Below are 12,638 nucleotides of genomic sequence, written 5' to 3'. Positions count from 1 at the left end.
AGGAGGAGTGAAAGAGACAGGAGGAGCAGTGTATCTTTGTGCTGAGTAGAAACAAATCTGACCTCAAACCCAATTTAAGACAGGAAGAGGAGGCCTACCTGGCTTTTTGAAAGTGAAAAATTAATCGCGTTTATCTCGACAAAACAAAACCTATGTGGAGTCTGATGTACAGAGTAACACCGAGTGTTTCTGGCAGCCAGAATCAATGAGGACCCCTCTAATCACTGGAGACAAGTTTAAAACGGTAAGTGAAATGAGTAAGAGTTGGAAAGTGCGCTTTATCAGGAAATGTATGCTCAAGTCACTCAAGCAATGAAAATTAGATTATTTTAGAAAGCCAAAATAATGAGAAGATAGAAGTGAAAGTAATGGGTTGCCTGGAAAGGCTGCAGAATAAAACATCAATTTGAAATTTTAAGGAGTAAGGTACAGAAACTATAATCTATAAAAGTGTTCATTATCTTCCGCACATTAAGGATTGAAGATTTCTCTACTAGAAGGTTGATTTTTATGAGGACAGATTTTGCTCTTCGAAGAGGATAAAATTACTCTTTTACCTTTAAAGAGCCCAAAATATCAAACTGTGAGATAAGCTCAAGTATTCATAAATATAGTACTTTTTAGTACCATAGGAATGTAACACCCCAAACCAAACCAAACTAATATGTTAAGAATGACTATGGAAAAAAACATCACCTAATAACCCACAGGTATGAGCATCATAGAGTTGTAACAAAGGGTGAATGAGAAGAAGCCATTCAACTAAAGCCGTAAGAAGGTCAGTATTAAACCCAAAGAGGAAAATCGGTCCATATTGTTAGAACTAGAAATGACACTATACTAAGTTCTATCTGTCTATCTATCTATCTATCCATCTATTTATCATTGTCTATCTCTACATTTTAATAAAAGTACTTATTTAATTAATACATAATACTAAAGAAGGTGTGTATGTGTGTGTATCTACGCATAGGGAAGACATCCAGATGAAACGCCCTAGATGAGAAGACCTAAGAGAAAACTATAGAGTAATTAACCCTAACGTTCAACTTCTAAAAACAGGAGATTTACTTAAAAGAACCTCATTTTTCTTAGCCTAACTAGTGCAGGTACTGTTGCTTGACAATTTATCAAAAATGTTTTGGGCCTAATATAGTTAGTTATAAGTTTCCCCTCTTTCCTCTCTCAGAGTAAAGTTTTAAGTCCATTTACTCATAAGAAAAATGGTCATTTTACTTATCTGAAAATCACTGCCTTTAAGCTTCAGTGGGTTTTAAGGCAAAGTAAACTAAAATTTACCAAAATAGCTTTAAATTTGTGCCAGGAGAAAAACGAAACCAACTGGGACATTCCAAGTTGAAGCGTGGTTTGGAGGATAGAAAGGATCGTATTGATAGAGATAGTAGAGGCCAGCAGTTTGCTGAGTGTTCTGGGCCAACGTGGGCTGATCCGTAGAACATGGAACCTGATGAGGACTCACAGATTACTCGTTAAAGCCTCCTTTTTTTTCCCCCAAGAGGGGAATTTGGGACAATTCTCAGGAAAAACAACTAAAAACCAAACAACAGAAAAACCCGCAAAGCAAGAGGCAATATTTTCACTGAGAACAAATGAGTTATAACCCAGAATATATGGTTAAGGCTGCTGAAAGAAACAATACGAACCAGGAGAAAAACTAAATTCAATGGCTTCGGTTACTTGCATATGATTTAATGTCTTAGTTAGTTTATTAAAAATACTCGACAAATGTTCAGAGCTACTACCGTGGGAAAGTACAGATAGTACCTATCATAAATACCTGATTGGTAAAGCATACATTTATAAACAAAATTGGATTGGCCCTGGCTGGTGGGGCTCAGTGGCTTGAGTGCTGGCCTGTGAACCAAAGGGTTGCTGGTTTGATTCCCAGTTGGGGCACATGCCTGGGGTGTGGGCCAGGTCCCCAGTGGGGGGCTTATGAGAGGCAACTACACATTGACATTCCTCTCCCTCTCTTTCTCCCTCCCTTACCCTCTCTAAAATTAAATAAAATGTAAAATTTTTTTAAAACAAAAACACAATTTATAATTTTATTTTCAGCTAAAATATATGTATATATATATATGTATATATATGTGTGTGTATATGTATTTAAACTCAGTAAAAATTCCCCACAGGAGCTTATTCTCACATTTGAATTCAAAATACTTTCAGAATTTTGGTTTAACATAACCGTTCCAGGAACACCACAAGCATGTTCGTGCTGGTAACTTTCTGTCAGAAATGATCAAGGAGAGAGGAGCCTGGTGAACAAAAGCCCTTTAGAAGCAAAAAAAAAAAATGCATATGTTATTTCAGTTCTTTGAAGCTCACACTTCTAAGCAATGTGAATATCTTCAATAGGTGAAAAGGCATTCCCCAACCTTTCAGGTTTGGAAATGCACTCATCAGTTGTGAGAACTAGAAAGCTGGACAATGAGGAAATTCCCAAGATGCAGCTGTTTATGTGAACAAAGTGTTTTACAAACAGGGCGTGAAATGCCTCCGCAGAAGTCAAGTCAAAAGGAAGTAGTTTAAAACATACAGGCCATCACTGTGTAAAGCAATAATTACTCAGTTTTCTTGCTGGAAGTACATCTGTGGCATTTAAATTCAAGGAAGCCAAATCCTCAGTAGAGCCTGTTGTTCCATTTTATATCTGGGTAGTTCCTTTTAGAGAGAAAGACAGCACATATGTTTGATTAACCATCCCTTGTTGAGAATGTGTCCTGTAGAGCTGGTGACCCCCTTATGAAGAGACTTTTTTGTTTGCTGTATCTGAAGGCTTAGGACTTGGGCAAGATAATGGCCTGCTGTGGCTTATTGAAATCTCTCTTCTAGAAATTTTGAGCAGACATGGAGAGTGTAGTGGTGGTTATAACCCTAAAGTGAAGAATTATGTAAGGAGGTTTCCTAATAATCAGCTTGTCACAGACTTGAAGCTTTAAACCACGAAGAGTTGAGGTAGTACGTTTATTTACGTTTTTCTTTTATAACCACAATATCCGGATCACTCCTAACCAAACTAAGAAAGAAAGTTCTCTACGAACATTTAATTCTCATTCCATACCCAATTTTTTTTCAATTTTTCCCAAAGGCCTTGACAACCAATTTGGGTTCCAAGCCAGGGCATGATCTATGATCCCACATTGCTGCTTTGCTCCGTCTCCAGCAGCCTTATAAATCCAAGCAACCCCTGTAACATTATCCCCACCTTCACTTTTATTATTTTAAATTGAAAATATTAGTAAGATGATTGTAGATCCACAGGCTCTGTGGAAGAAAGATTACAGAGAGATCCCGGGTGCACTTTACCCAGTTTCCCCAGATACAAGTAATAATGTACCACATTGCAGGATGCTGTCACCACCAGGATTTTGACGGTGATACAATCCACTGATTTTCCTAGATTAACTTGCACTTACATGTATATGTGTGCATTTAGTTCTATTTCTATGTTAATTGTTTAGTAATAATTTCAGCTAAAATACATGGAGTATCTACTATCTGCCTGGCACGAAGTTTTATACATGTGTTATGTAATTTAATACTTGTGTTAAGTGCTATTCTTCCCCCGTTTTACAGACGAGAGAGGTTAATGACTTGGCAGTGGCAACGCAAGGCCAGTTCACTTAACTGCCACATCACTTGTCTCTCATTATTTCAGAGCACCTCTCAGCACACAACACACAGCCTCGCGGAGCCAGAGCCAGGCTGCGTCCTGAGGCGGGTGAAGCTGGGAATGCATTCCTAATAGAGCTATGAAAGTCCTTGTCTCCTGTACGGGATTTTAGGACAGTGAAATTATCCTATTTGATACTATCATCTGGGTACATGACATTACACATTTGTGAAACTCCATAAAACTGTACAACACAGAAAGTAAACCCTAAATATTGGTATTAATTAATAATAGTATATCCGTATTGGCCCATCAATTATAACGAATGTATCACATCACTGCATTATGTTAATAACTGAGGAATGGGAGAAGGACTGTAAAACAGCTCTAAAAAATAACGTCTATTGACATAAAAAAAAAATTGAAGTCAATGAGTCTTTCAGATGGACCCAGCTAACAAAGTAACTGAAAATATTCGAATCTTTGGAAATCTCCCAACTGCGATCACTGAGCATTTGTACTTCACCAGCTGCCTTGCATTATCTGAAGTGGCAAGAAAATAGTGACAAAAACTCAGGCACTTAGAGCGCGCCCTGGGGAATGTATGTGGCTTTTTCCCCTTCCACAGCTTCCTTCACACCGACCTCAGCAGCTGAGCAGGATGAGAGCAAACAGAGCAGAGAGTCTGTGATTCCCATCCATTCCTGGGCTCTGTGGAATTTGAACTTAATCTTGCTGCATTGTCACTTGCATGCTAAATCTTAAATGTCAAAATATTCTTCAAGGCAGACGCATCAACATGATATCTGAAAATCTCTTTTCCATACTTTTTTGGAAGTTCTGAAAGAAAATTCTGCTACTGCTTCAAAAATATTGTTTTCCCATTCTTGTGGAAATTCACAATGGGAATATTATATTTAATCATTACCACAAGCAGAAATACTTATTTCTAATGGAAATGATATTAGACATGGACATCATGGAAAATATTATCTAAACTTTTGTATTGGGTAAGAATTTCACCCCGCACCTGAAGTGTATTGCACACCTAGAAAAATTGCCAATGACCGCTCGCTGTGGAACTTGGCCTTTGACAAACGTGCTGTGCTCCCAGGCATGTTGTCCCACCACACATCATCACACAAAACCAGGAAGACCAATCACTCTTAACAGCTATTCAGAGGAAGATATCTGAGCATGCCTCGCCCTCCTCTGCCCCAAATCGCAATCCAATATTAACTCATAATCTTTTTCATTGACTTTGGTAATTGTACCCTTTGAAGACAATTCTATGAATATGCATATGGCCTTTAGGCACTTTAATTGCCATCTCATCCAATTAACAGATAATTAAAAATGCTCCGTATGAGTATCTTTTCCCCCTTCCTTTTATCACCAAAGAGTGAGCAATGCCTGTAAGGAACAAGCGCAAAAAGTAGTCCACGTCATTGAGGGATGTGGGGTGTGTCAAAGGCAAACACAGCCAACCTCCTTCCATCACTAAATGCACTAGATTTGGGTTTCATGATTGCTGTTCTCCTTCAACCGTTAACTAGTTCTCATGGGGCCAGTTCTGGGATCTTCCCAAAGTTACAGTGTGTTGTTAGAGTCATTTTCATGGAGAGTCTCATGGGTGAATCATTTTCATAGCAAAATGGAGTAAATCAAACATGGCTAAATTGGTGGTGAGATCTATTTACAGATATGTAACCAGCTTTTTCCACACTCAGGAATGGGAGGAAATGGGCATATCTCAGCTCAAGAAATAGAACTTAACTTGATAGAACAGTAAAACAAATAGAAGGTTTTTAAAAATATATAACAACCAAGAGGAGGTATGTTATAAGTAAATATATGGTAATAAATTAACCCTCAAATCTCAATGACTCCATTCAGGTTTATTTCTCAGTCATGCAACATGTCCACCATGGGTCAGCAGGGGTCTTGGTTTAATTTAGTCTCTCAGGGACCTAGGACGACAGAGGGCTCATGCTAACTCATGCTTCCATGATCACTGAAGCAGGAAGAAGGAAGTTTGCAGTGAGCACCACCAATTAAATGCTTCCGCAAGGAAGTGACACATGTCACTTCCACTCACATTTTATTGGCCGAAGCAAGTCATTGGCCAACCTTAACTTCAAGGGGTCAGGAAATTGCAACCTCAGCAGGCCCTCCACAAGAGGAAAACCAGAATATTTGTGAATAGCTCTAATTATTACCATACTGCCTATTCCCTGTGATTGACCCACAGGAGATTAATAATTCAGGGCAGTTTGGTGAAGTTTGAGAATTTAGCACTGAGTATTTCAGTTACATGTGAGTGGCCCGGAAAGTCTACGATCAAGTCTAATGTCAGGTGGGAGGTAACTGTTTAGCTAATGAGTGAGTTTTGTGGTTCTCCACTTGTTTCCACATTTGTTGTAATTTAAGGAAGGTGATAAAAACTGTGTCTCTTAACAAGCATAATTAGTTGTCCCTTATAAGAACTTTTTATTATTTTAGGTACTAAGAGGCTTTGTCTCCCTCTGAAGAGCTGGTTGTTTTCCCTTATAAATAATTAGAACCAGGTTATGAACTTTGAAATAGTCCCAATAATTAATATATTTTCTTATATGATTTTAACCTCATTTTCTACATTGTAATTAAATTTAAAATAATATTATATTTATCCTTTTTCTAAACTACTTCAAGCCTTTTGTGAAAGAGATGGAGAATGAATGAAGAATTTGAATTGAAAAACAAACCTGTCGTTTTGTTAAAAACAATACTTTTCCTGGTTATGATGTACTAGAGTAATGCAAAATGTTACCGCTGTGAGAAACTGAGTTCAGGATGTACAGGATTTCTGTGAATTATTTCTTACAAGTACATGTAAATCCGTAATTAGGCCAAAGTAAAAAAATATTGTTTCACCTACAATTTAAATTTAAAAAACCTACACTAGCCCCTAAAGAATGTTGACTGCTCATGCTTCAAGTCTTTTAAAAAGACTTGATAAATAACACTTGAAAATGCCGAGATTCTCTTTCAACCCAGTAATTCAATGAAGAAATGTCCAGTTTACCATGCAATAGAAATCATTTTGGTGCAGACTTAAAACCTAGTCAATGTGATTCCACAGTCATTATCTCCCTTCCTTCCTTCCTTATTTTCTTTTAAAAGATATTATTAAATCCCTCCTCTCATTCTTGCTAAGGACTATAGTAAGTAATTGATAAATAACACTGGAAAAATGTCTGCCCACGAAGTGCTTATGTTTTCATGGAAGAGGCAATAAAACTGCAATAGCAATACCTGTTTTGAGGAAACTGAGAGGGCTTCAATGAGAATTATGGTGGTGGGGAGCCACTCTAGACAAGGTGGAGTGGAGGAGAAGGAAAAGAGGAGAAGGAAAAGAAATGGCTTGTGTCGTAAAGGGAAGGATGGGATTATTCCAAGCAGAAGGAACAGCATGCGCTAAAGGCCTTGGAGGGAGGTGGATCTGCAGTATCTGGGAACCTGGCAGTTGGCCAGTATGGCTGACAGCTGGTCAACAAGGAAAGGGCAAAAGACGATATTGAAAACACCGTGGGCAGAGCCCCAGCCCGGGAATTCCAACTGTTGTTATGGGTCAGTGTCAGCTAGGACTGACCTGATTACTCATGTTTGTCTTAAAGTAAAGACATTCATTGGTAAACCAATGGAAACTAAAGTTGCCATTCTTTGTCTCTCTGCTGTATATATCATTACTGTTCCCATAGTCTTTAATATTTTATTCCCAAAGAGAAAGCTAATGAAGGGAAGTTAAGCAAATACAAATACAAAATGGAAAAGTGAGAATTATAAGTGGTTAGAATCCTACTCTGTAAATTAAAGGACCCGTGACAGTGACAGGGAACATTGATTTGTTGATATGCTTGGAACAAATATAAGTATATGATGCCTCTCAGACCCAGCTGTCACCACTTTTTCTCCATATCTTTTTCATTTGTCAAACATTCTCCTAAAGACATATGCAGTCTGTTTTCCTATTAGCGATTAGGCTTGACTAAAACCTCCCTTGCAGGGGCAACAACATTATGACATCAATTTGTATCAGAAATTAAGTGACTATTCCGGAGAGCTTAACTCCTAAGGGCATGGAGGGAACTCTGGCAGAAGAGAGGACAGTCAGAGGATTAAACTTTATGTTAATACTTGATTAAAACTGTGAGGTGGACGCATGGGTGCTAAAGGTATATTGATCTTCATAATGTTTTAGATTAGATAAATTTCTTAATAGTGTTTTTTTTAAAGTAGACTGTTGCTTTCAGATTCTCTCCTGAGCAATTTTTAAGCAAATGAATTCCAAAAAGAGGAAAATGAAGGGACCAGGTGGGATGGAAAGGATCGTGGGAAACCCCGAGTCCCTTAATGACCGATTCCTCAGAGTCGAGGAAGCCTAGAATGAGAAGGGACCTGGGGGCTCCACCAAGTGAAGCCCTTCTTTTCTGAGGAGGCACTCTGTTCAAGGTCGTGCAGTGAGCTGGCAGAGCTGGGGGGGGGGGAGGAGGTGGGGCTCAGAGTCTCAAATCCAGAGCTTCTGACTTCAGCCTGTCACTCAGCATCACACCACAACTTTCTTGAGCTTCCTTTGTGTTTAGTCGCTGGTCACACCACATTTCATTTGAGTGACAAAAGGAACACCCAGAGTTAGAAGGAAACCTCAAGATGATTATTTGTTGGCAAACCAGAGAAATTACGTTAAATAGGGATGGGAAGGGGAAGTGGGGACAGCCACCACAGCTGGAAAGGAAAAGGCACTGAAGAAATCACTGTGATTGATCAATCAGAAGGTGTAAAGCAGCCGTATCAGGAAGTATGAGAGAAATACCACTTAAAAAGGCTATGTCCTCTCCACTGACCGGAGTGTTGCTAGAGCTCATTGTCCAGGCCCAGAGTGTGAAGGGCGAGCGAAGCAGAGCGCTTGGAGAGGCTAAAGGGGTAGGCACAAAAGTTAGGGGGGGGAAAGCACAAAGAGGAGAATTGAAATTCCGCCTAGAGAGGCAAGAATTATTGATAATATTCTTTCATATAGGAGGATATTACATGGGTAAAATTAGAATTTCTTCAGTTTGTAGATGTCTGTCTGTAGATAACACATGAAAATGTCTTTGTATGATAAAGCAAAGAGGATTTAGACTTTAGAGGTAAAAAAAAAAAAACCAACCCTAACACTTTAAACATTAGAATGATCTCCTAAAAGGGCCAGCTGCTTCTGTTCTGGCGAAACTTGAAAAAGAACAAATTCCTCATATCTATGCTGGTTTAAAGGCAGTCCAGCCCAATGCAAGAATTACTTCCAGTCTACAATGAAACAAGGAACCATGTTTCTGGTAGGAACTAAGTCCTACTGACTTGACTTTCCGATGCCTAATTTCAGGTTCTAGGAAACCTACTAAACTCCAAACTGGGGAAGGATCACTCATCGGAATCACGCGAGCCCAGCACTGTGCCTGCAGTACCTCACAAAAATACTGGAGCACCTCAGGTGATCAGCCAACCAACCATCACTGGCAACGAACTTACTTTAATGTAAAAGGAAGCACGTATCTAGGTTAGTATTCCCAGAAACTTAGGAACAGCTGCAATTTGGCTGGGAACCTTGCTTCTCTTTTTAATTGTATATATGTATGCCCAGAGGCTCTCTAATAGCTCTAAATAGAAAGAATAAATAGTGTGCAGGAATTCAGTAATTAAGAGCCTCCTGTTGTTTCCTGTGTGGTAATTTTCACAGAGACCACCATGATAATTTACTCACACGAGACTGAGACGGAAAGGAAGTGCCAGGAGAAACCTCAGAAGGAATTAGCAATTTAGGAGGCACATTTCATAATCAAACTCACATATGTTAGGTTTTGAGCAAACTGAAGCCTACCTTGAGTTCCGGGATGTAAAGTCACTTCAGCTTTGGAACAAATACCTTCATTTATAAAACTGATTCTGTGTTTCAAATGAATCTTGTTTCTAACCTCACAATACTTTCTTGGTGGTACCTCCATTTTACATGGGTCTGTTCAGCTGAGAAGTGTTTAGAGCTGCTCGTTCACATTTGAAAGTGCAAGTAAATTATCTTGTTAATATGTGGACACTGCTTCAGTAGGTCTGGGAAGGGGCTTGAGATTCTGCATTTCTGACAAGTGCCTAGGAGCTGGTGGTGCGGCTGGTCTGGTAATGATGCTTTGAGTGGCAAGATTTTAGATAACATGTCCAGTAGTTGCTACTGTATTTTAGGTTTTAAAAGACACTCTCTGCAAAAATAAATAAATAAATAAATGAAGCCTGGGTAACAGGAAGCTAGGATGATTCTCAGTGCTAAATGGTCACGTGGCCCTGGGACAAGAGGAAGAGCGTACAAGGTGAGACCTCAAGAGCCAGCTGGCAGACAAAAGCAGTGCCAAGCAGCCTCCACCCCATGGAGGAGGCAGAAATCAGCCCAAATCACCACATCCAAGTGCTGATGGCAAACTCAGGTCTCATCAAGGCCGTTTCAGTAATGAAGTGTCGCAGTCTGGTTGATGGGGTCCAGAAATAATCATAATTGAACAAGAGGCAGTGATTCATTCCAAAGGTTTCAATCTGGATTGACTGGACCCATCTATGTTTGGGTGGCAAGAAACAAAAAGTCCAGGCTTGAGGGGTCTGTGCCCCCATTGAATGGGCTGAGGCTGTGAGCAGGTTAACTATTAAAGAGAACTGTACCAGGGCAGAAGTCCAGTAAATCGGATGGATGGACATGCAGACTGAGGGTTAGGAAGAAAGCCCAGTGGGATTTAGTAGCTCATCCAAGAGACACCGACCGGATGCTGGGATTAAGGAAGCAAAGCTAATTCCATACCCTGAACCGCAGCTGTTAATGCGCTATCAGAGCTGTTTCCAGTTAACTCACGAAATGGGTAAGACTGAGCCTGATTCAATACCTGGAGCTAAGTGGTGCTTTAAGAAAGGAAGGTGTGGTGCTGCGAAATATTGTGTACCTACTAGATGCTAGGCACTCTGCTAGCTGCTTAATAGGTGCTGTACTTCTTACATATGATGAAAGGATTTTGTTCTGGGAAGATAGGAGAATGAGTAAAATGTAATCTTTTGAAGTTACTAGTTACATGGGCAAGTCAACTATTGACATAATTACAAGTTCTCAGAATCGCCTAGATGAAAGGGCAAGTATGAAAGCAGAACTGTCTGTGGCCTTTGTACACTTGACTGAATACAAGTCATTCAAATCAGTGATTAGTAGGAAGAATAACTGTTGAATAGAATCAGGAGCAGGATCACTGTCATTGAGAAGAATGTTTGCATTAAACCAGGGGAAAACACTCTAACAGGAAAGGCAAACATTAACCTCGTGATTATGACAATGCTGTTCTTTCTCAGAGGAAATAAGTAATCACCTTCCTCTCCTGAGAGAGCAACTGAGCTGGTGAGGAGCTATTTTGAATAATCTGTCTGTCCCCATCACTTAACCTCATTTGTCTTCTTATTGTCTTTTGAATTGCCTTATCAAATCGCACTGAAGAAGCAGACCAATTTATTGTCCCTGGTCAGGAGTTTAAAAAATGGGTTTTGCAAAATATAACTTCAATATACGGGGGAGATAAATAAAAGGCCAAATAGAGCGTGGTAATGGATTTATGGTGGGCCCTTCCTGTGGGCCTCTCATAGTGTACCCACGCCAGAGTAATTTGCAGCCTCGAACCGTGGACCAGCCCCCTTCTCTGTGGGCTGTGAGCACTGAAGGGGGTTGTACAGTGTGGAGAAAAAGAAGTCCAAATAATTACAAAGATGATTCCTGAATTGAGCGTGGTGGTGAGAACATCGGCACACACGGAGCTGAACCCGGATGTGGCACTGTGTGAAGTCAGCGGGGTCCGGAGAACTCCTGCGAGGGTTAATGTAGCCACGCCTTCAGTAAATCTATAAAACTGATTTTTACCAGGATGGCAGCTCACCTGACAAAATAACCCTACCCCCTGGTTACACCAAAAAGGGAGTTCTTTACATCTACTTGTGGCCACATGGTATTTTCAAGGCATACAGTCCAGCCGGAAACATTAAGCTAATGATATGATAGGGGACCTTTAATGGTCCAACACTCCAAAATATTTCCCTCACTGATGCCTGAAATTTCAGTGATGTCTACCTTCGTTTAGTAAGCTTGGGCGGTACAGCCTTGCCAGTCTGGGAATTCTTATTTTCCCTTAAGTACTCTGTTTGCAATTAGAGCAAATTATTGCTGGTACCTTATGTGATTACCAATTCTCCAAATGCTCAGCATGCCTTAAGGTGGATACTTGACTCAAAGGGAATAAGACAGCATATGATTTTTCTTCCTTAGAAAACCATAAGTAAGGATGTTGTATCGAGGTTCTGTAGAGAAACAGAACTGATAGGTATAGAACTCATATATATAATGTTATACATTTTATTCATATATAAAAGACCTTATATATATTATTATACAGGGTGGAGAAAAAGTGGATTTACAGCTGTAAGTACATAAAACAGTTTATTCTTATATTATTATTGATTAATTATTATATTATTTTCCCTACAAACAACTGTAAAAATATTTTTGTCACCCCTCTGTATGACAAAGACCTTTAGAGAGCATGACCACAGTTTTCAACATAGCAATGAATTATATTATTAATCGATTATACACACACACACACACACACACATATGAAGAGAGATTTTAAGGAATTGGTTCATAGAATTATGGGGACTGCCAAACCCATAACCAATAGGGCAGACTGAGAGGCAGGAAATTAGCAAAGACCTTTCAGTTATGAATCTGAAATCTATACCACAGGCCAGGCAGGCTGGTGACTCAAGCAATGTTTCTGTTACAATTGTAGAACTGAATTCCTCCTTTTTTGGAAAACAAATGAGCTCTTAAGGCTCTCAACTTAACAGACGAGGCTCACCCTCATTATGAAGAGCAATCTGCTTTACTCACACTCCACCAATTTACTATTAA

The 12,638-nt window shown here is 39.5% G+C and overlaps 1 non-coding gene across 1 annotated transcript; it reads left to right on the top strand.

Annotated features, from left to right (window-relative positions):
• The first annotated feature begins 11,273 nt into the window (after positions 1-11,273).
• Positions 11,274-11,409, top strand: LOC118978523 (small nucleolar RNA SNORA42/SNORA80 family). Its single transcript, XR_005064738.1, has one exon. It is a non-coding gene; the product is annotated as a small nucleolar RNA SNORA42/SNORA80 family (small nucleolar RNA).
• The last annotated feature ends 1,229 nt before the right edge of the window (positions 11,410-12,638 follow it).

Source organism: Sturnira hondurensis, unplaced genomic scaffold (genome assembly GCF_014824575.4).
Source record: "Sturnira hondurensis isolate 20B ecotype Veracruz unplaced genomic scaffold, ASM1482457v3 Scaffold0021795, whole genome shotgun sequence".
NCBI lineage: Eukaryota > Metazoa > Chordata > Mammalia > Chiroptera > Phyllostomidae > Sturnira > Sturnira hondurensis.
The sequence above is the reverse complement of the archived record's forward strand: the minus strand, read 5'-3'. Positions and strand labels throughout refer to the sequence as shown.